The 25,533-nt window shown below is 40.5% G+C and overlaps 1 protein-coding gene across 6 annotated transcripts in view; it reads left to right on the plus strand.

Moving 5' to 3' along the window:
* Positions 1-25,533, plus strand: part of LOC102735251 (ecto-NOX disulfide-thiol exchanger 1) — a 423,233-nt gene that overhangs the window by 80,795 nt on the left and 316,905 nt on the right. For 3 of the 6 annotated variants that reach the window (XM_081814956.1, XM_081814957.1, XM_081814958.1), the window contains exon 1: positions 10,738-12,063. The exons of 2 other annotated variants lie outside the window; for them this stretch is intronic. The gene's annotated coding sequence lies outside the window, so the exon portion shown is untranslated. Of the gene's footprint in view, positions 1-10,737; positions 12,064-25,533 lie in introns of those variants that run through there. One more of the 6 variants, XM_081814954.1, reaches the window with a different exon arrangement.

Below are 25,533 nucleotides of genomic sequence, written 5' to 3' on the forward strand. Positions count from 1 at the left end.
TAAAAATTTATTCTTGAATATTTATTTATTTTTATTTTAATTCTGGTGTAGTTAACATAGTGTTATATTAGTTTCAGGCATACAGTATAGTGATTCAACAGTTACTCTGTGCTCTTCTTGAATGAAAGTGGTGAGAGCGGACATCCTTGTCTTGTTCCTGACCTTAGGGAAAAAGCTCTCAGTTTTTCACCATGGAGTATGATGTTCCCTCTGGGTTTTTCATATATGGCCTTTCTTATGTGGAGGTATGTTCCCGCTAAACCTACTGTGTTGAGGGTTTTTATCATTAATGGATATTGTACTCTGTCATATGTATGCTTTTTCTACATCTGTTGAAATGATCATATGGTTTTCATCTTTTCTCTTATTGATGTGACATATCCCATTGATTGATTTGCAATTTTTGAACCACCCTTGCATCCTGGGAATAAATCCTGCTTGATGGTGGTGAATGATTTTTTAATGTATCATTGGACTCAATTTGCTAATATTTTGCTGAGGATTTTTGCACCATTGTTCATTAGAGATAATGGTCTGTACTCTTTTCTTTTTGTGGTGTCTTTATCTGGTTTTAGTATCAGGGTAATTCTGGCCTCATTGAATGTATTTGGAAGCTTTCTTTCCTCTTCTATTTTTTGGAAAAGTTTGAGAAGAATAGGTATTAACTCTTCTTTCAATGTTTGCAGAATTCACCTGTGAAGCCATCTGGTCCTGGACTTTTGTTTGTTAAGAGTTTTTTGATTACTGATTCAGTTTCATTGCTGATAATCGGTCTGTTCAAATTTTCTATTTCTTTCTGCTTCAGTTTCGGTAGGTTATATTTCTAGGAATTTATCCATTTCTTCTGGGTTGTCCAATTTTTTGGCATATAATTTTTCACAATATTCTCTTACAGTCGTTTGTCTTTCTGTGATGTCAGTTCTTTCTCCTCTGTCATTTCTGATTTTGTTGATTTGTGTTCTCTCGCTCTTTATTTTTTATGAATCTGGCTAAAGGTTTATCAATTTTGTTGATCTTTTCAAAGAACCAACTGGTTTCATTGATTGGTTCTAGTTTGGCGGGGGAGGAGCAGAGGGAGGGGGAGGGAGAGAGAGAATTGTAAGCTGGATGTGGAACCTAACGTGGGGCTCGATCTCACGACCTTGAGGTCCTGACCCGAGCCAAAATCAAGTCAGATGCTTAACCGACTGTGCCACCCAGGAGCCCCACATTGTTGGTTCTGTTACCTTTTGGTTTCTACATCATTTATTTCTGCTCTCATCTTTCTTATTTCCTTCCTTCTGCTGGTCTTGGGTTTTTTTGTTCTTCATTTTGTAACTCCTTTAGGGGTAAAGTTAAGTTGTTTGAGAGTTTTCTTGCTTCTTGAGGTAGGCCTGGATTGCCACAAACTTCCCTCTTAGAACTGCTTTTGCTGCAGCCGGGAGTCATCTTTTCCTGCACCTTCTACCTCACTTCACATTTAGCCAATTGCCAAAACATTAGTTCTTCTTTGTTGTTTTTCCTGTGCTTTTATAACTCCTCATTCTTATTCCTTCACCCTGTGCTTTTTGCTTTTTCTATTGCTTCTGTTTGAAATGCAGTTTCTCCTCACTTTTGCTTTTTTAAAATCTGGTTATCCTTTAACAGCTAGTTATAAGATGCTTTCCTTTTCAAAATAATCTTCCCTGATGTGCCTAACTGGAATTATTCTCTCATATATTAGTTTTCTAAAAAACCATATTTATCATTATTTATGTTCCTATTGTATTTTCCTGTTTATATTGTATGCACCTGAGGTAAAGATATGGGTGTGCTTACATTTATGTGGTTTACCATTGTAAGTCTAGAGCATAAAAATTTAAACTGTATCAAAACCCTCTCAGAACTTCCTAAGTTGGTTCCTGCACTGCAGGCCTCAGTGCTGCCTGCCTTGGATGTTCTGTGTGCTCTGTAGCACTGCTTTCTGTTTTCCCCAGATTCACATCAACCAGCTTGTTGTGTTTGTGTTTACCTGCAATGGCTAAAAATTGCCCACTCTGTAGAAAATGTCTTTATGATCACCCCAATTGTTTCCCCCACTGAGCTCAAACAACCAGAAAGCTGATACAGAAGGAACCAAAAGAAGTCAAAAAGCAAAGAACATGGTATAACTAGTTTGGAAAGAAGTTTGGTTCCTCAAAAGTTTAGACATACAGTTACAATATGACGGAGCAATTTTTCTCTTAGGTAGTACACCCGAGGGAAACGAAAATATATGTCCCCACGAATACCTATACACAAATGTTCGTAACAGCATTATTCATAATAGCTAAAAAATTGGATACAACCCAGATGTCCATCAACTGATGAATGGGTAAACAAAAACTGGGATAGCCATACGGTGGAATTTTATTCAGCTATAAAAAGAATGAAGTACTGATATATGCTACAACAAGGATGAACCATGAAGACATTATGCTCATTCACTGAATTCTTTCACAGAGGCCAGCCACAGAGGTGATTCTCTTTATATGAGATGTCCATAGTAGGCAAATCCTTAGAAACAGAAAGTACATTAATGGTTGCCATGGGTTGTAATGGAAGTATGGTGAGTGACTGCTGATGGGTATGGTGTTTCTTTCTGGGATTATGAAAGCGTTCTGGGATTAGATAGTAGTAATAGTTACATAACTCTGAATATACTAAAATCCACTAAATCATACATTTTAAATGGTTAAATTTTCATGGCATGTGAATTACATCTCAGTAAAGCTATTATTAAAAAAAAAGAAGAGGGGCACCTGGGTGGCTCAGTTGGTTAAGCATCTGCCTTCGGCTCATCATGAACCTGAGGTCCTGGGATTGAGCCCTGCGGCAGTCTCCCTGCTGAGCAGGGAGCCTGCTTCTCTCTCTCTCTCTCTCTCTCGCCCCTTTCCCCTGCCTGCTCACTCACTCTCTCCCCATCTCTCTTTCTCTCAAATAAATAAAATCTTAAAAAAAAAAGAGAGAGAGGACTAGAAGATTTAAAGGTAGAAGGAGAAAGGGTTTAAATATGTTTCATTGAACCAAGGTGGGCCCTCTGACTGGTTAAGCTGATGAGGAGATGAGGAAATGAAGGCTCAGAGAAATTAACCCACTTAGGATTTCATAGTGTGTGGTTGGGATGACTGAAGGAATCATTATTCGAAACACATGCCTATTCCACTAATGATGTTACCTTCTCAGAAGGGCATATAGCTCATATGAGATATGTGTGGTGAATATATGGTTCAAGGAGGCCTGATGACTCTTAGTTTGAAGTCTGGACTTGCTTAGGATAAAGCCCCCTCACCTTGTCTGCCTTCTAGTGCCTTAAATAGTGCATAGATGTGTGTGCTATTAATACTTGTGATCGGCTTACTATGTTCCTGTATTTTCTTTACTCAAAACAGAGTGGTTGTTGGTCATCCCTGTGAAAGGAGAATGGTTGGGGCTTATGGTTAGGGGTGCCTGTAATTTCTTAAATGCACCATGTGAAAGACAAAATGTACCAGACTATTCAGGAGAAGATTTTACTCAAGCTGTTACAAAAGAGAGAATGTTCATTAATGAAGACTGTCTCAAGAAGAAGAACACTTGGGTTTCATAAAACAAGGGAATCAGTGAAAAAGGGTCTATTGAAGTGGGTCTTGTCTCAGACTAGGAGAAGGCAGGGCCTTCCTTTGTGGTTAGCCCCTGCTTCAGCCACATCTTCTCCAACATCATCAGTAAGTTGAAATGATACATACTTCTGCTGGTATTATAAAAATGGAAGCAATCTGGAAGTGGTACTTAAGGTAATACATTGTTCTCTTTCTACACAATTGAAGCGAGACTCATGTACCCGTTGGTAGTCAGTTTTAAAGGAAACTAGAAGAAGATGTCAGGAGAGTTCAAGAAGGGGAAGGGGCTGACTTGTGTGAACCAAGTCCCATAGGTAAGTAAGTATCCTGACAGCATGCCTGCTAAGCCAAAGCCACAGCCAGCTTGCAAAGCATAAACTCAGCACGAGAGGAACTTTGGAGTAAGGTGATGGAATGGTTTTTCATAAGAGCTGACGGAGTTATTTTTGAACATAAAAGTGGTAAAAAAATCTCACATTTAGGGTCGTTAAGACTGATTTTGTTCCAGCACAGACTAGCTCAATAACAAATTAGTCTTTCCTAGTGTTTTTTTTTTTCCCCCTTAGCCTAATTTCCATGATTTTACCATATGGAAACTCTGACTTTTATAAAGAACTTGCTCCACTGAGCAAGCTTGGTGAATTTTTCAAATGTTTTTTTGACATTAACAGCTCTGTTTCTCAATTAGCAAAGGGAATAAAGTTGATTATGCATATCCATGGGTGACAATTTACATCTGATTAGCCAGCTCTAAGGTAAACATTAAAAGGTCACTATTAATAACCTTTACGTCTTTTGTTTTCAGAAAGACCAGTCAGGAAGTCCTAGCTTTGTCTTGCTCCCCAAGGTTGAAAGGCCCCATTTTAAAATGATGGACTTAAATATTGGGTAATAAAATCTGTAGACTTTAGTTAGTTGACATTTTGTTTGTTGCATTTTTCTAACCATATTCTGATTTCCATCTGTTTTGTGAGAACTATTAGCTAATCATAGACATTAAAAAAAAAAAAAGGAACATATGTAAAGACTTGCAACATGTTCTGGTAACCTATTCATGGGTTTATCCTTACAGCCGAAAGGTCTTTCAGCTTTTTTTTCTGGCTAAAAATAGGCAAACTGTCAGAGGGAGAGAGGAAATTAGCCTTACCTCCTTTATTATAAAAATTAACAATTCATCCTTTTTTTTTTTTTTTTTATGCTCACTGGAATCAGAAGAGCTGATAGCTTGTCTTGTGTATGAGAAAGATTCGGGAAAGTAAATTTATAGTGTTTGTTGTGCAGGCAGTAAGTTTCGGTGGTCCTTTGCTATTTCGTTATTTGGGTTTGGCAGACCTGTAGCAGATGAACCCGGGCTCCTAGTTGCCAGTTGTGAGCGTTAGTTACAGTGTCTGTGCTTTTGGACATGTGACCCTGCTCTCAGTCCATTCATGAACACTGTTTTTGTCTTCTTTCTCCGTTTTATCTATCCATTCTTTTTCAACAATGGAAATAGTTGTACTGTTGGTAATTATTTTTTAATTATAAAAGTACACATGTTCTTGGTAAAAAAAAAAATTGGATAATATGAAAAGGTATGAAGAAAAAATTTATAGTCCTACTTCTCAGAGATAATGATTATTTCCATTTTGATAAATATCCTTCCAAGTGTGTGCTTGTTTTTTTTTTTTCTTCTGTGTGTATAAATATATTTTAACACAGGTACATTGTTTTTAACCCAATTTTAGAAGCTTTTGTAACATGTTATGCACAGCTTTCTGTTAAATATGCATATATCTTTCATTTTGATGGGTATATGGTATTGCAATATAAAGATCCACTATATTTTATTAAGCAACTACCTGTTGATGGACATTTAAGGTACTCTCTAGGATAAATTCTGGTGAAAATTCTGGGTCGTAATTTTTGATACTATTAAGTACTTCCCAGGGCTCTCTTATAAATGGTCTTTAACAGTGCCCATTTTCTCATACCTTCAGTAACAGAGTATTTTTTAAATTTTTGTCATTCTGATCTGCAAAATACTACTTAAAATTTAAATTTCCTTGATTTGGGAGTTTGAAAATTTTACATAAATTTAGAGGCACTCTGTGAACCTGTTCATGTTGTTTATTTTGCTTTTTCTCATAGAAGGTTTGTATTTTTGTATTGGTTCACAAGAGTTCTTTATATATTAGGGAGATGAACCCTCTGCCATATAAATCAACTTACTTAAATTAGGTGCCAGGCAATGGGACAAATATGGATTTTTCTCGATTTGATCAATCTTTTGGATTTATAGTATTTTTCCCCCCAAAAAAAGCTACTTATTTATTTAGTCAAAATGTGTTAATCTTTATAGTTTTGGGCTTTAAAATTATGCTTGGAAAAATCTTCTTCCATTAAGATTATAGAAATTATCCCTTGAATTTTCTTTTAGTTCTTCTGTGACTTTTTTAATGTTTAAATATTTAATCTATCTAGACTTAATTTGGGGGGCAGATACTTGGTAAGGATCCAAAATTATAATTTCTCCATGTTTAACTCATTACCCCAGCACTGGTATTTCAGAGTCTACTGCTTTTCCACTTTCAACATACACAAAGTCCCCATGGGTTTTTGGATCTTATTCTGCTTCCTCTGTTCTGTTCTACAGATCTATTACCTTGATACTAACTCAGAGATGCAAAAACATTTGATCATGGAGCAGGGCTAACTTTGCCTCACAGAGTTAGGTGGAGAATATTTGAGGAGTATTGAGAATGATTCCTAAGGCTTCCAGGAGGTGACCCTTGAATGAACTATAAAGAGGTAGCAGGAGTAAGCCAAGTGAGGGTCAGGTTGGGGTAATGGGGAAGAGCATTCCAGGCAGAGATGTTAGCGTGAATGGTCTCAGAGGTGAGAAGTAGCAGGACGTGTGTGTGTGTGTGTGTGTATGTTATGTGAAATACGAGGCAGATGTCATGAGAAATGATGTTGTAGCTGTGGTCAGGTGCCTAATGCTTGGGGTTCTTTCAACCATGTAAGAAATTTAGAATTTTCTCAGATGGCATATATTGTTCAAGTGTTTTAAGCTGAGGCCTGACATTGTCTGGTTTGAGTTTTAGGGAGATTTTCTTTCTCTTTTCACAGGTACGATCTGTTCTAGAGAAATCAGCCTATAGGTGAGGAGACCACTAGACATTTCTGTAGTCATCCAAATAAGGGGTGCCAGGGACCTGAACCAAGGTGGCATCACAGAGGGAGGGTAGAGGGTCTGATGAGAGGCCTGTTTTGGTGAGCTGCATGAACGCCGGTGGATGACGCTCATGGAAGAGTGAAGAGTGGCTCCAGGTTTCCCAGCATTGGTGAGTGGCCTCAGGTTTCTAGACGCACAGGAGACAAGACTGTCCTGTGAAGAGGAGGCGATGGCAGAGTAACTTGGTGGCTTTAGGAGACTGACAGGGATGAGGGAACCATCTGACCCGACACAACTGTTGGGCCTCCAGCAACGTATGTCATTTGAAGGCCATAGACAGAGTGTTCACGTTGTGAGTTTTGCATTCCCAGGTTCTATTTGAGCCAATGCCTCTGGCTTTTCCACAGGTTACATACACGTTGTGGTGGTGAGCTCCTGCCCTTGTGCTCTACCTCCCCTGTGGACAAGCTAGGAGCCTAGGATTTTTTTTTTTTATTTTTTTATTCTTATGTTAATCCCCATACATTACATCATTAGTTTTAGATGAAGTGTTCCATGATTCATTGTTTGTGCATAACACCCAGTGCTCCATGAAGAATGTGCCCTCCTCAATACCCACCACCAGGCTAACCCATCCTCCCACCCCCCTCCCCTCTAGAACCCTGTTTGTTTTTCAGAGTCCATCGTCTCTCATGGTTCGTCTACCCCTCCGATTTCCCCCGCTTCATTCTTCCCCTCCCGCTACCTTCTTCTTCTTCTTTTTTTTTTCCTTAACATATATTGCATTATTTGTTTCAGAGGTACAGATCTGAGATTCAACAGTCTTGCACAATTCACAGCGCTTACCAGAGCACATACCCTCGCCATAGGATTTTTTTTTAAGCTACATACTTAACCTAGTCAGTGTGACACAAGTTGCAGTTTCTCAGTTTCATACATTACCTGCATCAGCAGCTAAATTTCTAGATATGCTTTGCAGATGATATTTGAAGCTAGCCGACTTTGAATAATGATGACCCTGTAAAAGTAGCAATAAGAAAGTCGTTGGAGCTGACAGAAAATCTCCTCACAGAAGCCAGGGAAGAAATGCTCCTTGTGAAATTTTCCTTTGCTCGTACACACTAGTTGGCCTCTCTCAAATCAAAGGAAGAATTAATTTTGCTAATAGGAAGACTATTTCTAATAGATTCACACCTGATATGAGTTACAATGTGAAGAGCAACAAAGGAAGAATAAAATGCATAAGATTTATGCCACTGAACTGCCAACTGTGTGTCATTAAGTAAGGAAATATGGGGAGCATTGTCACCATCCTCAATTTATATTTATTGAACGCCATGATGTTCGAGGTGAGGCTTATAAATAGTCACTTGGTCAGGTTGAGTACACTAATAATTTATGCTGAGCAAGTAGAAGAGGTTACTAATTTTGTTTTCTTTACCATCTGTGTACCTCCTGGGCAGATCATTTTTTTTTTTAATCTGCTTGTTTTTTTTTTTTAACTTATTTATAAGCAAGGCTGGCTGTTCTGCCAAAAACAGAGTGTTCCAGATATAAAACCCTCAGAATCCCCTTCCTTACCCCAAAGACTTTACATTCCAAAGAGAGAGAAGAGGGTAGATTGGTCAGTAGCTCTGCAAAATCTCAGGTTCTTCTCTTCCTAGCTGACGTCCGCTTGACTCAGAATTGCCGAGAAAGGGGGCATGAGTGTTCTGGCCTGGATTTTTTTTTGTGTTTGTTTAAGCTACAGGCTGTGTCATATTTTGTAATAGTGAAGCAGTGCATTAAGTGTTACCAGGGTGGAATCCAACCTGTTTTCTTGGTCTTCTCATTCGAAGCCAGGAACAGATACACAAACAGGTGGGCTGGGAGTTGGAGGAGAAGCCTTGAGCAAAGCAGGGAGCATAGAGAATTGCAAAAAATGGAAACAAAACAGGAATGCATTGTGGTAATGAATCCTGTGAGTGTGTATGTATATACAGCTATATATTCATATTTATATTAATATCTTCATGTGTGTATAAGATCACAAAAAATTTTTGATGCAGAATATACATTTTACTTATATAGGTTGATTTACAGACACAAAAGTGAAAAAAAAATGAATATTGCAATGCATAGCCCCAAAGCAGTCCATCTGAATGGTAATGAAAATCTGGCTCTTTTGAGGAGCTGATTTTGTCATTTTCTCTTAAATGCAATTTGGCTCCTATTTCACACCATTTTTTTTTTATGGTATCAGTGGTACCCAGTAAGTGTCAGCTTGTCAGTGATGGGGATCAATCCTTAATAATTAAGTGTGCACTTTCTACCTATGTTCATTAAATACCTAACACAATCTTCCAGTTTAATTTTCATTTTGTTGTTCTTCTATTTTGCCGGATCTTCTTCTTCCTCAATTCATCTTCTAACATTTGCATTCTTCAGAGCTCTGAACTTGTTCTCACTCTTCACAGTGGTCTGAGTCACTTTTATTCATCTTTGTGCCTTCCTGGCCTATTGAGTAATTTTGACTCTTGGGGGTGGATCCTGATAGCTACCCACCAAAATCCATTCTACCCTTGTCCTAGGTACATGTGGCTCTAGTGTATTTCCCAGCCTCGCTTGTAGGTAGGTGCCCATGTGAGTGAGATCTCTCCGGGGGAATGTGAGTAGACGTGGTGCGTGCCCTTTTTAGAGCTGGCCCGTAGAAAGCCCTATAGGTGCTCCTCTCTGAACCTTCCTCCTCTGGCTAAGTGGGGGTGGATGCTACTATTGGACAGGCTCTTGGAATGACTGTCTCCCCACCCCCATCTGAGTTCCTTGTATTACCATGGGAGAAACTTCTTACTAAAGCCACTGATTTTTGGTGGTCTGTTCATAACATTGAGTCTGCCCTAAATAAGACAACTCCCAAACCTGTATGTCTTTACCTAGAGCCCAGGTCTTTTTCCTAACTGAGATCCAGACTTCTGACTGCTTATTGGACATGTCATGAGTAATGTCTCCCAGGTATCTTAAACTCAGCTTGTCTAAAACCTGACTGACAACTGTCTCCCTCTCTCTGGCCCCGTCCCTTTCCACTGTTGCTTTCTCTGTAACTAGTAAGCCCAGCTAACCGGATACCAACTGACATATTTGGGAGTCATTTTTGACTGTTCTTACTGCTGCATCCCTCAGTCTAGGGGTCAGCAAATTTCATTCTCAGGCTAAATTTGGCCCGTTTGCCTGTTTTCTTATAAATAAATGTTGGTATGCAGTGACACTCATTAACTTACATATTGTCTGTGTCCCCTTTCTCACCGAAACACCAAAGTTGAGTAATTGTGGCAGAAACCATATGGCAGGCAAAGCCTAAACTTTGTCGATCTTACCCTTTACGGAAAATTTTGCCAACCCTGGTCTAGTCAATTACCGAAGTCTGTTAATTCTGTCTTCTTCTTTTTTTTTTTTTTAAAGATTTTATTTATTTATTTGAGAGAGAGAATGAGAGACAGAGAGCACGAGAGGGAAGCGGGTCAGAGGGAGAAGCAGACCCCCCGCCGAGCAGGGAGCCCGACGTGGGACTCGATCCCGGGACTCCAGGATCATGACCTGAGCCGAAGGCAGTCGCTTAACCAACTGAGCCACCCAGGCGCCCTAATTCTGTCTTCTTAATATTCTTTTAAACCCATCCACTTCTTTCCGTTTCCACAGTCATTCCTGTCCTCGTGTGGACTGCTGTTTCTGTGTATGTCCTCTCACAGTTTTATAATCCATTCTCCATATGGCAGCCAAAGTCATCTTGCTACAAGGGAAATGTTGAAGATCCATTTATTGATACTCTTAGCCTGCTCTACTAATACAACTCTCAAATCTATGTGTCTTTACCTACAACCCAAGTCTCTCTCTCTTTAAACTCAGGTTCAGATATCCCGACCTTGGTTAAAATCCTTCAGTGACTTCCATTGCCCTTAGAATAAAGTAGCTGAGGCCCAGCTTTGCCTCCTCACTTCAACCCTTGCCGTTCTTACCTTCTTTCAGTGTTGCGGTTGCGTTTTGTTCTCCCTTGTCTCTGGGCCTTCTCTTTCCCACATTCCCCCTTTACCTGGTAAAGTCTCATTTATCTGCCCAGGCCAAAACATAAAAATACTTTGTCTAGAAGGCCCTTCCTGATTTCCAAATAAGGTCTGATCTCCTTCCCGTATACTCCCATAACACCCCGTGTTTCCTCTGTCATTTCAGTTACTATACTTTACTTGCCTTATTATTTATCTCTCTTCTTCCCACTGACTGTAAATACTGCAAGAGGAGGGGCCGTGTCTATATTGAGTCTGGCCGAATATCCAGCATCCATCACACTTGGGACATGGCTGGCAGATTGTGGGCAGCAATGTGGGGTAATACCAGCTCACATTTGCTGCCCTCTCCTCTTTCCAGGAACTTACACTAAGAATGCTTTTTTTTTTTGAGTAAAGATTCTAATTGAATTAGTTAAGTTCAAAGAAAACCAGTGATTAAGGGAGCAAGTTATGAGATAGGTAGACTTGGTTGGAGAGATGAATTCTATAGAATATAGGAGCAGAGGAGCCTGGAGTGTGCACACACACACACACACACACATATACACAAAACACACATTCAGTAAGTGCCAAAACATTCTAGAAACCTAATACTACAGACAGGCATGATCCACCCCTCAGTCTAATTGTGAGAGTGTCAACCATCTTCCGTCATAAAGAGTAGAGAGAACATTTCTTTTTGCCCTAGTTAAAGAGAGCCTTTGAGCAAGTTGTCATTCATTCATTGTTACATTCAGTCTTTCATTTGTTTGTTTAACAAATCTTTGTTCCGCCTGATACCAGATGCATTGGATGCAGATATTAAGGGGGAAAAGGGAGCTATTACATTAGTGGGAAGGCAGACACTTAAAATATAATTACAGGACAATATGGTAAGCACTATAATTTAGCAATTTGTACAGAGTAGTATGAAAGCACAGAGGAGGAAGCAAATTCTGTTTTTACCTGTTTCTGGCAATCTGAAATGGAAATGTTGTATGTACACTTTTTGTGGGTGAGGCATGAAGGGAGTGGGTAGAGCTCACTTCTCTTGTGTAATTTTGCTTGAGTGGTTCCTTATTGCTGCCTTTCCCCTTGTCCTTCAGGGCTGGGATGGAGATAGTGTGCTGTTTTCCGTGGGAGTTTGCTTGGCAGATGGAATAATTCATGCATCGATTGAGGACTAGCAGTAGCATTGACCTGACATATTCAGTTGAGTCACAGCAGAGAAGACAGATATTGCTCCCATGATGTCACCACCCCTCCCCAACCTCCCCAAGGAGGAGACACAGTAGGAACATCTCGGTTCTTGGGCGTTGACCACTTGAAAAAGCCAAATGGGACAAATCATACTTGAATAAGAATGATACCATGTGAGTGAGGTTTGAGTCTACGTGGGAAACTTTAACAGACGACTCACTTGGCTCAGAACAAACCTGTCCCTGTGGGCAAACGTTTGTGTGCTTCAACTTCAGAATCGTGAAGCCAGATAACGGAGAAATGAACTGACAGTGTGGTTGCAGAAATCCCGTGTTTTCCTCGGGTTTTTTTTTTTCTTTCTTTTTTTTTTATTCCTGTCGGAGTCCTTTGGTTGCTGTTGTTGGGGAATTCTTGGTTTTTTCTGCTCACAGAATTGTGATAGAAAAACACCATGGCCACTGATAGTAATTGATAGCATGGATTCAGATCCCATCTTTGCCACTTATTAATTGGGGAGACTTGGATGATTTACTTAATTAAGCTCACTAAGCCTCAGTCTCCCCATCTTAAAAATGAGAATATTGGACACCTTAGGTGGCTCAGTGGTTAAGCATTTGCTTTAGTTCAGGTCAAGATCTCAGGGTCTTGGGATCAAGCCCTGCATCGAGCTCCCTATTCAACAGGAAGTCTGCTCCTCCCACCCCGTCCCCCCCTCCCCTGCTTGTTCTCTCTCTCTCAAATAAATAAAATCTTTAAAAAAAGGAGAATATTAATGTTATCATCTAACTCAAACGATCATTATGAGGATTAAATGAGATAATGCAAATACATTCCCGGTATTATATCCTAAGAGCTCCTTAAAGCTTTGTCATTAGGTCCCCAAAGGGAAGCCTTGCCTATGTTTCTTCTCTGTTTAGAATGTCAGACAATTTTCCTTTGTCATTCCAACCATGACAGTGGCAAGAGCCTGCTGAAAGATTACCCTAAATTCTCATATGTGACTTTGACTCCTTGGTTGGTATATGTTGGCTGACACTTCACTTATTTTAGGAGATTTCTCAGTGATTAAAGCCAGGCAATGATCTTCCCCCGCCCCCCCCTCCACCCCCCAGGTCTTCTAAAGGGCTGCAGCAGGTTTCTTCAATTCCGTAGGTGGGCTAATCCGATAAGTAATGGGTATGCCTCTTAGCAGGCCATGGTGCTCTCATTCCCCCTAATGCCCAGGAGGCAAGACTAGCTGGTCTCAATGTGGACCTCACGGTCCTCTAAAAGTTCACAACGACGAAAAACAGCAGAATTCAGATGTCCATAATTTATGAACCCTTATTCTACCGCCGGCACCTCAAAGAAAAAAATCTGTCCCCATTTAACAGTTCTCAGACTTCGTTTGAATTAATACCTTATGTAGTTCAGTCTGAATTGCCAAGTACACTGACTCGTTTCTTCATTATGTAAGCCATTTACAGGTCACTGCTCAGATGTTGGAATACCTGTTTTAGGCTAACAGCAAGGTGCTCAAATGACTCTCAGCTGTGCCCTTGCACTTGCTTTCACCTGGGCTCCCTAGAGAAATACCATACTGGGCTCTTCACCATTAGCTTGGAGTCCTGCACGGAGGCCTCATTAGCATCAAAAAGCTCCTCCTCTCTGCCTTCCTGGCAGGGACCTACCCAGGGGAATGGAAGGAAACTAAGCAAGAGGCCGATTGCAGTTACTTGGGAGTGAAACTTTTTGCAGAAAATGCAGATCAACTAGATCTGTAGGGATGTAGGGAAGTATGAAGAGACTCAGTGTGGGAAAGGGTCATCCAAGCGAATATGAAAGCTGAGGCAGAATCTTGGCACCAAGTTGCGTTTAATGCAAACACCGTAGAGAATGACCTTGGGGATCCTGGGAAATTGAGGAATAGCAGCATGATTTACACAATGAGGCCAAAAAGAAAGTAAGTGCTTAAGGAACAGTAATTTCTAAAGACTGTCAGCTCTAAAGAGACATTCTAAATGCTTTTTCTTTGAAAACCATTCCAAAGCTCAAATATGTGTATTGATACTATTTAGTTATGATCATGAAATGTTTGGATTTGGCTGATACAATGTATGTGTTCCCATTCTCTAATTATCTAGGGAAGATATTGTTCCAAAAAGTCCATAGAAAGACAAAGCTGGTCACTGTCTGTGATTGGCTGTAGCTGTTGGGCATGACAGAGCGTTGGTTTAATTAAGTTCTTAATCCTTCCTTCTCTCCAAAGAGGTCATAGCATTCAGTGTGGTAAATGCAAACTGGGGAATTCAATTGTTTCTGAAGATTACCTGTTCTCGGCAGGGTGATAGTTCTCAGAGGAGTTCCAGGGCCTCAGAAACAAAGATACTATTATTCCCCAGTCACCGGTGTGGAGTAGGAGTGCTATCATGGGATCGATGATCCCATCTTAAAAGGACTTTAATTGCCCCTTATGGCCACTCAGAAGGTCATCAGAACCTGCTACATTTTAAATGTCTGTGTTAAGAGACGTCCTAGGACATCAGGCTTTTGCTTATTTTCTTCCTTAATGTAGATATGCTCTTCTTTCTTCACTTTCATCAAAGACCCTTCAACTCTAGGGTCCTATTATGACTGGGTGAAGTCTTTTCTGACTTCAGTAACTGAAGACACATGTCCTTATCATGCATTCAAGAACTTGACGTATACTGACATACTTCGTTTTTTCCAGTCATTAAAATAATGGTGTTTAAAGAACTTCAGGGGGTAATAAGATGGTTACATAAACGGCTAAAATACAAAATAGCAAAAGATATAGGAGCTCAAGTAAGGGAGATGTTATTTCTGGTTAGGACCTCAGAACAATCTCATGGAATAGGTTATATTTAAGGTAGAGCCTGAAACAGATCAGTTTTGAAAGGTGAGTTGCCCCTTGCACAGACACACAGACATGTACATTTTTTTAATTGAAATACAGTGGACATGCAGAGTTACATTAATTTCAGGTGTACGTACAACACAGTGGTTCAGCAGTTCTATCCATTATGCAGTGTTCAACACCATAAGTATAGTCACCTTCTGCCACCATACGACCTTATTACAGTATTATTGACTATATTCCCTGTGTTGTACTTTTCATCCCATGACTTATTTACTTTGTAACGGGAAGTTTGTACCTCTTAATCTTCCTCACCTATTTTGGCCATTCCCCTAACCCTTTCTTCTCTGGCAACCACCAGTTTGTTCTCTGTATTTATGGATCTGTTTCTGTTTCCTGTTTGGTTTTTTTTTTTTTTTTTAGATTCCATATATAAGTGAAGTCATATGGTATTGTCTTTCTCTGTCTGATTTATGTAGCTTAATATTCTCTAGGTCCATCCATGTTGTCACGTATGGCAAGATTTCATTCTTTATTATGGTTAATATTCCATTGTATATATATAACTCATCTGCTTTATCCATTCATCTGTCAGTGGACCCTTAGGTTGCTTCCATACCTTGGCTACTGTAAATAATGCTGCAGTAAACATAGGGGTGCATATATCTTTTTAAATTAGTGTTTTTGTTTTCCGGGAGGGATGGGGTGGCTGGGTGATGGACATTGGGGAGGGTATGTGCTATGGTGAGCATTGTGAATTGTGTAAGACTGATGAATCTAAGACCTGTATCCCTGAAACAAATAAAATATTATATGTTAATTAAAAAAATGGGATTTCTAGATCATACAGAGTTCTATTTTTAATTTTTTGGCATGTTCATACTGTTCTCTGTAGTGCTCGTATCAATTTACATCTTACCAACAGTGCACAAGGTTCCATTTTCTCCACATCCTCACCAACATTTGTTCTTATCTTTTTGATACTAGCCATTCTTACTGGCATGAGGTGATATCTCATTGTGGGTTTGACTTGCATGACCCTGATGATTAGTGATGTTGAGCATCTTTCCAAGTGTCTGTTGGCCATCTGTATGTCTTATTTGGAAAAATGTCTATTCAGGTCCTCTGCCTATTAATTGGATTATTTGGGTTTTTTTGATATTGAGTTGTATGAGTTCTTTATATATTTTGGATATTAACACCTTATTGAATTTATCATTTGCAAATATCTTCTACCATTCAGTAGGTTGTCTTTTGTTTTGTTGATGGTTTCCTTCTCTGTGCAAAAGAAAGCTTTTTAGTTTGATGTTTATTTTCATTTTTGCTTCCCTGAGAAGACATATCTAGAAAACTGTTGCTAAGGCTGATGTCCAAGAGACATATACATCTTCATTAGCTTAGAGCAGTCTCTGTGGAGGCAGAATATGAGTTCTTTTCTCCTACTGTCCTTCCTGACATATGGTTCGGTACTTGACACAGAGTAGGTGCCTAATCCATATTTGTCACCAGAGACAATGAACTAAGCATCCCTCCTAGGAGGAGAAGGATTGAGGTAATGTATCTGAAACATTCCACCACATCATAGAACAAAAGCGTGTCCTTTTCCAGGAACCCTGGAATGTTTTTCAAGAGGGTACGTTTCCCTTTACCTCTTTGTGGGCTTCTTAGACCCAGTTACTTTGATGTTGCATTAAAGAAGTAAAGGAGTCAGTGAGGGTCTCAGGGGTAGAGTCTGCTTTTACAAAATCATCTTTGGAGATGGATCTGTGGCTACTTCATCTTTGAATAAAGAGAAACCATCCCAGAAACCCAACTGAAGATGGTTATTTTTAAGTCTTACTATCTTTTTGCCTGATTCTGTTGTCTTTGACACATCTGCTATGCGTCTAATTAAGAAAAGTTATACCTGATTCACAAATAGCCATCAAATTAGCATAGTGAGCTCTGGAGAGATCCAGGAGTCAGGGGACACCAGGTCCTCTTTTCCCACCAACAGCTGAAACCCAGCTGAGCAGAACCCAATGTACAAAAACAATTGCAAAAATCAAACGCTTAACCTGAGAAGAATTGAACCAAGACTTGAAATTTTCTAAGGAAGGGAAAAAAAAAATTGCTGCATTTTCCTACCCTGCATGCCTATTAGCAGTGACAGTTCAGTCTCTCCAGATAACTTTGCCTCTGTGGAGACACTTGCCATTTTTCTGAGAGCTTCTCCTCTTCCCCAGCCCCTCTCCTGCCACGGGTTATCAAAAGGCCATTGAGCTTGTATTGTGGGCAGGGCATGGAATCTGAATATCCCTCCTTTTTTACAGGTCTTCCCCTGCCCTAGCTTTGCTAGACAATTGCAGGAACCTCAGAGGAGTACACAGCCAGCTATTGGAGGAGTTTCTCTGCGGTTATCTGGCATTGACCTTGGCCTCATTTGTCATGTTTTGCCTGATAAATCCAAAGATGAAGGATGAGGTACCTGTTGGATTTGATGTGCCACATTCTTCCTCTGAAGCTAGGTTTGTTTCACCAGCTAATGACTTTATATTCCGTTATATTAAAAACCCAAGGTTTATTTTATAAGCGTGGCAACTAGTCATTATATGAGTAGTATTCCACAGGCCCTAAGCAGAACATGTAGAATGTCATTTCAAGTGCCAAGTTTCTTTTCTAATTCCATTTTTTTTACAGAATTTTGAAAGCAGCTTAAATCTAATTGGCTCCCCCAGGATCTCAGCTCCTGTTACGTTTGCGGGTTTCTTTTTCACGAGGCATCTGGAGAGACTGAACGGCTACTGCTGGTTGGCATGCAGGGTAGGAGGATACAGCAACTTCTGTTTTCCTTCCTTGGAAACTTTCAAATCTTCAGTTCTTCCTGAGCTTGAGTGTTTGATTTCTGCAATTGTTTTTGTAATGTTGGCTTCTGTTTTTCCTGTTGTTGAATTTCATATGAGTGAGAATGGCAACTACAACTGCCACCACCTACGGTGGCCAGCCTGTATCTGCTGTGAAAGGAAAAGAAAAGCAAAACATGTAGTAGTAGAGTATAGATCCATGTAAATAATACTTACCAAACACAGTGCTAATAAATCAGCTTGATATGTCTAGTCTACTAAAGGTAAACACCTATTTAGACAGCAGAGCTGAGTTATTTTTAGTGGCCCAGATTCAGATGTTCCTGTAGTCTAAACAGCTGTGAGAAGAATGCCTGAATCTTTCCCTTAATCACAGGGACCTCATACCTTTGAAACCCCACACAGTGAAGCAAATGGGAGAGAAGATGCTACTCTGATGGAGGGGAAAGAGAAAGCCCCCCCCCCCCAGGTTTAAAAGTGTTTGTCTTAGCCAGATACTTGAAGATTTGAGATAAACGATGGAAAATACATGTAGCATCTATTTTTAAATATGTTATTAAAAGGTACTGAAAGACTCTTCAGAGCTTCAGTCTTCCATTGTGGAGTTGAAAGCTGGGAGTGAGGAAATTGAATATTTAGGAGACGATTGACCTGGTTTGGGCAAACCATACTGAAGACATTCGGAAGCCAGATGTGAAAGTGTGTTGAAGGCTGTGGTTAGGCTGCCTTTTGTTGTTGGATTAGAAATAGTATATGGAGCAATAGAAGAAACTTGTTCCTCTTTTGGAAAATAAATGATTTGAAATTTCTGTTTTAGGAGAGCCTTATCTAAAATATTTGATACCTTCGGGGCGCTTGGGTGGCTCAGTCGTTAAGCGTCTGCCTTCGGCTCAGGTCATGATCCCAGTGTCCTGGGATCGAGCACCGCATCGGGCTCCCTGCTCTGCGGGAAGCCTGCTTCTCCCTCTCCCACTCCCCCTGCTTGTGTTCCCTCTCTCACTCTGTCTCTCTCTGTCAAATAAATAAATAAAATCTTTAAAAAATAATAAATTAAAAAAAATATTTGATACCTTCTTTCCCTAAACATAGGCCAGGAGAATGATAAGAATGGGCTCAAACTTTGTTTTGATTAAGTGCCTCTTGAGTGTGTGTGTGTGTGTGTTTATGTGTATGGCCTAAGTGGGAATATCTGTTTAATTGAAATCTGATTGTCCTGTTATTGGTTAGGCAGGACCTGACCAACCATAGAAAAACCTAATTTCAGGCTTAGCAGGCAATAAAGTTAATAATAAAACATGTCTATTGAATTAAAAACAGTATGATTCTTGTTAATTCATTTAAAAATATTTCTCACGATTTTCTTCCCAAGATAAAAATTTGTGTGTCTGCCAAATGGAACAAGGGTCAGCCAGACTGCTTTTCGGTAAATGTACTCCTTTTGTTGTCCTAAGGGAGATAACCTAGGTCTGGGGCACAGGGAGCCCCATTTTAATTTTGTGCCATTTTAGAGTTGGACCACCTGCAGCAATGACTTTGTCTCATTGGCCCTCAGTTTTTCTCATGTATAAAATAAGAAAATTGGATTAGGTAACTTCTAAAGTCCTTTATACATCCAATAATTTGTGAAACAAAGTGTAAACAGTGGAAAGAAATGCATGGAAATGGTAACGAAAAGCTAAGTGAGGTAGTTCAGTGCTTGAGGAAGGATTTTCTGAGCAGAGGAGGGAAAAAGTCCCAGCAGGGCTGAGCTAATGTGCTCTTCTCTCTCTGGTGGCTTTAAAGAACTCAGAAACGTGGGGCACCTGGGTGGCAGAGTCAGTTGGGTGGCTCAGGCTGTGATCTCAGGGTTGTAGAGATTGAGCCCTGTGTAGGGCTCCCCACAGAGTCTGCTTCAGACTCTCTCCCTCTGCCCCTCCCTGCTGCACCCCCCTTAAATAAAAATAAATCTTTAAAGAACTCAGAAATGCCCCCCCATCTGTACCCTTTCTTTCTCTCTCCTTTTCTCTCCTCTTTGTCATATTTCTTTGTTTCTTTACTCTCTCTCCACACTCACTCACCGCCATCTTTACATCTCTCTGAGAAGTAGGTGTAGTTAGGATTTGTCAGGAAGACACAAGGATAATAAGGCAGCTTGTTGGAAAAAATAGTTTTTCCCCCCTTTCATTTCCTAGAGTTTGTTATAGCTTTAATTTTATTAAATAAAAAAATGAAAAATTTTCACTCATGGATTTTATGTTTACAATGATGACCATTATGGCAATCATGATGATGATACTAAGCATGAGGGCTTCCTGTGTGCCAGGAACTGTTCTTAATGCCTTAGGCATAATGACTTATGTAACCCTTACCCCAGCAGACACTGCCTCAGAAAGGTAAAGTCACTTGTCCACGTTTCATAGCTACTTAAGGAAAAGGTGGGGTTCTGTCCTAGGCACTCCTGTGAGGGCAGTGTTACTGCTCTTGCATGTTTGGCTTCGCTGCATCTCCTCCGAGGCAGAGATGATATATTTTATTCATTTTTTGTATTCTCTGGAGAATTTGGTGCAGTGCTTGAGGAAAGTATACCTTGAATTCATGTAGAATCGAATTAAAGGAACACCATCCTGCCCGGAAGAGAAAGCTGTCCACGGCTTCCCTGCCTCAGGCCTCCAGGGGAGAGGTTGTATTCACAGTGCCTTCCCAAGCGTGTTTGTGGATAAATGTTTGACTTTTGCATCTTCTTCCTTTATGTGTGAAACCCATGAACTCCTTTAATTTGGAAATTTCGGTTTTAATAAAGAAAGTTAGACTGTAGTTTAAGGAAGTTGAATTTCTGTGCAAGTAGTGAAACTGTAGTAGTATTTAAACAAATGTAGCTGATAAGTTAATATACGAACCAAGCGGTATTTGAAGAAACAGCTTGGAACAAAGGGTCAATGAAAGCCCTAGATATAGTTGTTTGAAAAACATTTACATTAAGGTTTTATTTGCCTGGATGCAGTTGACTTCTTCTGAGAAATACTAGGTTTTTCACTTATGAACCTTTGGCACATACACAAAAATCAATATGTTTACACTCCAAATTCAGTATTTCTACTCTCTATATATGATGTTAATGGTGGGAGAAATGAGTAAGAGAGCTAATTCTTTCTATATTTGCTGCCATGGTATAGGATTGTGCCCTCTTTCTAGGGTTTCTGGATTACAGGGCAAAGGATGCATTGTTTATTCACCATGTCCTCTAAGGCTTCACTTATCTGGTGATCAGATTTCCAGCAGTTGTATCATATGTGCCTAGAAGGATAAAATCATGGGAGATGAATGTTGGAAAGAACCTTAGGGATAATTTAACCCAATTGTCTTATTTTGCAGATAAAAATGTACAACCCCAGAGGTGCCTGGGTAGCTCAATTGGGAGTCTGCCTTTGGCTCTGATCATGATCTCAGGGTCCTGGGATCGAGCCCCATGTCAGACTCCCTGCTCAGCGGAGAGTCTGCTTCTCCCTCTCCCTCTCTGCCCCCGCCCCTCGCCCTCTTTCTCTCATGTGCATGCTATCTCAAATAAATAAATAAATAAGATCTTTAAAAACAAAAACAAAAACATACGGGTAAGGGACCTACATGTGGATTAGAACAACAAAGTCTCAAATAGAAAACAGTAATTACAAAGGTTGCATAGTGTTAACTCTGTTAATTCATTTTATAACTATTTGTTGAGTACCTTATAATGTGTAAGACATTAGGGATAGACCAGTCCATCTTAGACTAGGAAATATAGCTCTTACCAAACATGTGTTCATGAGGCCACAGATGAGAAATATCTGAGAATGATTTCTGGTGAACTCTTTGAAGATGACAAGGACTTTGTTCTGTAAATTCCACAGTGTCTCATGCTTTCCAGGAGATGAAGCTGCTGACCACAGGAAGAAATGAAAGGAATGATCACAGTGTAGGAATCTGGGAATATTTAGTATGAGCAAATCTATGGACTTAAAAAGCCTCCAAAAAATTAAAATGTTTCATTCTAGTGCTGTCTTAAGTTTATGTCAATAAACCCTGAGTCAAAAGGTTAAAGTTCTTTTAAGCTGCTCTTTTAGCAAAGTGGTTAAGTGCACAATGCATTTTAGAAAGCTTTCAGATATAGAGTATTGGTGTATAAAAGTTGAGCTTCACTTCTCTGGAATATTTACTCAAAAGGCATCAAAATTTGTTGGAACACCAGTTATGCACAACTTATCTCTGGACCAGGATTAGAAAAGTGATGTTCATGGAGGGGAAATTGACCATCATTGTAAATAAAGTTCATGTTTAGCCATTAGCTTTACAAGAGGGCTTTGTGTATAGAAGCACTATTATGAAGGCTGGTGTGCAGGGGTCACACTAAATGTGGGATAGAGAGGGGAGCATTAGTAAGCTGCAGGAACTTCTGCAGCCTAGACAGTGGCCAAATCTGTGACTTCATTTAACTCGCACACCAGTTCTTGCATGGTGCTCAGTGTTCTCCCCATCTTGCTCATGAGGAAGCCTAGAATCAAGAGGTGAGTGAATTTGCTCATGGTGGTATAGTTGTCAAACAGCAGGCTTTGAGTCTGGATCTCCGTGATTGCAAAGCCCAGGTTTGGTCTGCCGTGTCTGACTCAAGTGGCATTTCACTCTTCACCTGACATGGAATATAGCTTGACGGATACATGAATTATTTCATTTATGTGCCCTTCCATCTCCATTCAACAAATATTTGAAAACCAACTTTATGCTGGACTTGTTAAGGAAAGGCAGATATGAATTAAGAGAAAATTTGAACTACAGGATAAAATAAGACATAATAAAGGTACCTGACAAAGTCATATGAGGGTGGTTGTTTTCTATTTTAGCCTATAGACTCACTGCTATTACTTTAAGATCATACCTTTTATATTTGGGGGATTTTTTTTTAAATTAAAAAAAAAAGCATTGATTAGCCTTGAGCACAGACTTATATCGTTTGTAGTTAGATCTTTTTTTTTTTTTTTTTTTTAAGAGAGTGAGTGCGAGCCAGGCAGGGGTGCGGGGGAAGGAAGAGGGAGAGAGAGAATCTTAAGCAGCCTTCACGCCCAGCATGGGGCCCGAAGCAGGGCTCGATCTCATGACCCTGAGATGATTGTGACCTGAGCTGAAATCAAGAGTCGATGCTTAACAGACTGAGCCACCCAGGCACCCCCATTTTTTTTTAAATTGCATGTTGGTGCTAAGTTGGTGATACTGGCTCAAATCGACTAAACAAAGGCAGGCTTTCTTTTTGTGCACCTTCAGGGTGCAGAATTGCTTCGCCGTCCAAAGTCCTGTACCTATATTGTAGGTACAACACTTATTGTAGCACATCCCAGATTTCCAAGTAAGGAGGTTATCAAATTATGATATTTTATTGCCTCGCCAGTTCTGAATCAGTGAAGTCTACACTAATGAAATTTACAGCACATAAAGTTAGAGAACAAGAAATACACTAGCAGCATATGCTAGAAGCACAGGATCTTAAGTCAGAAGATCTGGGTTTGGGGGCACCTGGTGGCTCAGTCAGTTGAGGATCTGACTCTTGGTTTTGGCTCAGGTCATGATGTCGCGGTGGTGGGATCAAGACCCATGTCCGCTCTGCCCTCAGTACAGAGTCTGCTTCAGATTTTTTCTCTGTCCCCCTGCCCCTCCCTACACACATGCACACACTCTCTATCTCAAATAAATAAATAAAATCTTTAAAAAAAAAAAAAGATCTGGGTTTGAATGAAGGTTTTTACTCTTGTGCAAGATAAATCTCTTTGGGCCTGGATTGATTTATTTAAGTGCTTATATCACATAGTGTTGTGGGAATTAAATGACACAATAGCAGTGAAAAGTGTTTTGCAAGGAAAGTTACAGTGTGTGCATGTGCACAGATCTTCATAGGATCCTCACTATGGTAATAGGCCAGGGTTTCAGGTGTCATGTGAAGATAATAGGACATTTAACATTGGGCTCAGGCGGTGAAGGAAGGAAGGCTATAGGAAAAATAAATGCAAAGAGGTGGTTTTGACTACGAAGGGGAAAGAGTATCAATATTTACCTGATTTTTGCCTGCTTGATTCCTCAGCATTTCCCATAGCAGGTGCCCCTGGCATCCTTGCAGCGTCTGCTCCTGGCCCCTGGAGTTGCCTTATCTAAGATGTGTCATAGTGGCCACCACCTTGCATGCCTCCTTGGTTTCTAATCCATGGCTTTTTCCCAGTCACTGCTACTGGTGTATTTGTCTGCACTCCCGAGGCCTCCATCTTGCTCACCGGCTTAGGCTCTTCCTAGGACAGGCTCTCTGAGTCAGGTTCTTATGAATTACCCCCATTTTGCCTTGACTCTTGCCATCCGCTTTCCTGAACTCTCTTTGCAAATCTCCATTACCATCCTCCCCAAAAAGAAAAAAAAAAAAATCGAATGATATGAGAAGATCATGTGTCCATGCAGTAAAAAGCATTCCACAGAGCAGAATGGACAGGAATAGATAAGGCCTGGGTGGAGGATCTTGATGTGAATGGAAGCTTGGTGAGAGCCTGCGGGGAGTTTCAGAGTGAGCCACCAGAGTGTTTATCTAAACAGGGCAAGTGTCAACTGTCCTTCTGTGGATGCTGAGAGCATATCCCTTTTGTACATTCATGAACGCATTTGGCAAGAAAATCAGTGGCAGAGGAGAGTGGTTTGCATCTTTATACATGATTTTAGCCCTAAAAAATGATTTTCTCAATCTCCAGGTTGGAGGATGGGGTATAACTGACCAAGCGTCTTAAACTCTTTCTTCTGAACGCCCTTCTTCGGGTGTTCTCAGTCTAGTTATTGTGAGTACCACTAACTGTGGCCATGTTGTCCATTAGTGGGGCTGTGCTTGCTCTGGAGGGGTCCTCTGGAAAAACATTATTAGAGAAAAGCAGTAGAGAGGAAGTCTGCAAATCAACAAGAAAACAAACAACCCACATTCAGTAAGAACAGAGAATGTATGACTCACAGGGACAAACACAGAGGCGACACCCCCTCACTGTTTCCCTTTCAGACTTCTAAATGTTGTGAGGTGGGAGTCCTCACAGCTTTTGAGGGAGAGCCTGGCAGAATGAAGCCTATTTTTAAAACTTGTATAGGTAGTATGCAGACTAAACAGCATGTCCAGGCCTCCTGGTCCTTTCCCCGATGTTTGTCTTCTTTAAATATGATCTGACTTACTTTAGTGGTAATTTCACCTGGCTGAATTTTACTCGTTTCAGTAACAGTACAAAAACCAGACCTGTCACCTCTTTGGATCTAGTGTTTTTGTTTTCCCTTTTCCTAAAATTTGTTTGGGCTGTTGGTGCTCTTTGAGAAACCTGAGGAACAGAAGAGGAATTCCAGATGAAGTGTATAAGGAGATAATGTTATGCCAGTGAGTCATGGGCACATGCGAAGCTCCATCTGTGTAATCTCGGGGAGGGTTTCTGAAGAGCTTGTGCATGGGAGACTGTGGTGTTTGTCATTCGAATGTCCATTTAAAAATCTGTGTCGTTGGGCTTTTGCCTCCAGCTCAGGTCGTGATGCCAGGGTCCTGGGATCGAGCCCCGCATCGGGCTCCCTGCTCGGCGGGGAGCCTGCTTCTCCCTCTCCCACTCCCCCTGCTTGTGTTCCTGCTCTTGCTGTCTCTCTCTCTCTCTCTGTCAAATAAATAAATAAAATCTTTAAAAAAAAAAAATCCTGGGGCACCTGGGTGGCTCAGATGGTTGAGCGTCTGCCTTCGGCTCAGGTCATGATCCGGTCCTGGGATCGAGCCCCGCATAGGGCTCCCTGCTCGGCGGGAAGCCTGCTTCTCCCTCTCCCACTCCCCCTGCTTGTGTTCCTGCTGTCGCTCTCTCTCTGTCAAATA

The sequence above is a fragment of the Leptonychotes weddellii genome, chromosome 3 (assembly GCF_054177405.1).
Source record: "Leptonychotes weddellii isolate Sample4059 chromosome 3, ASM5417740v2, whole genome shotgun sequence".
NCBI lineage: Eukaryota > Metazoa > Chordata > Mammalia > Carnivora > Phocidae > Leptonychotes > Leptonychotes weddellii.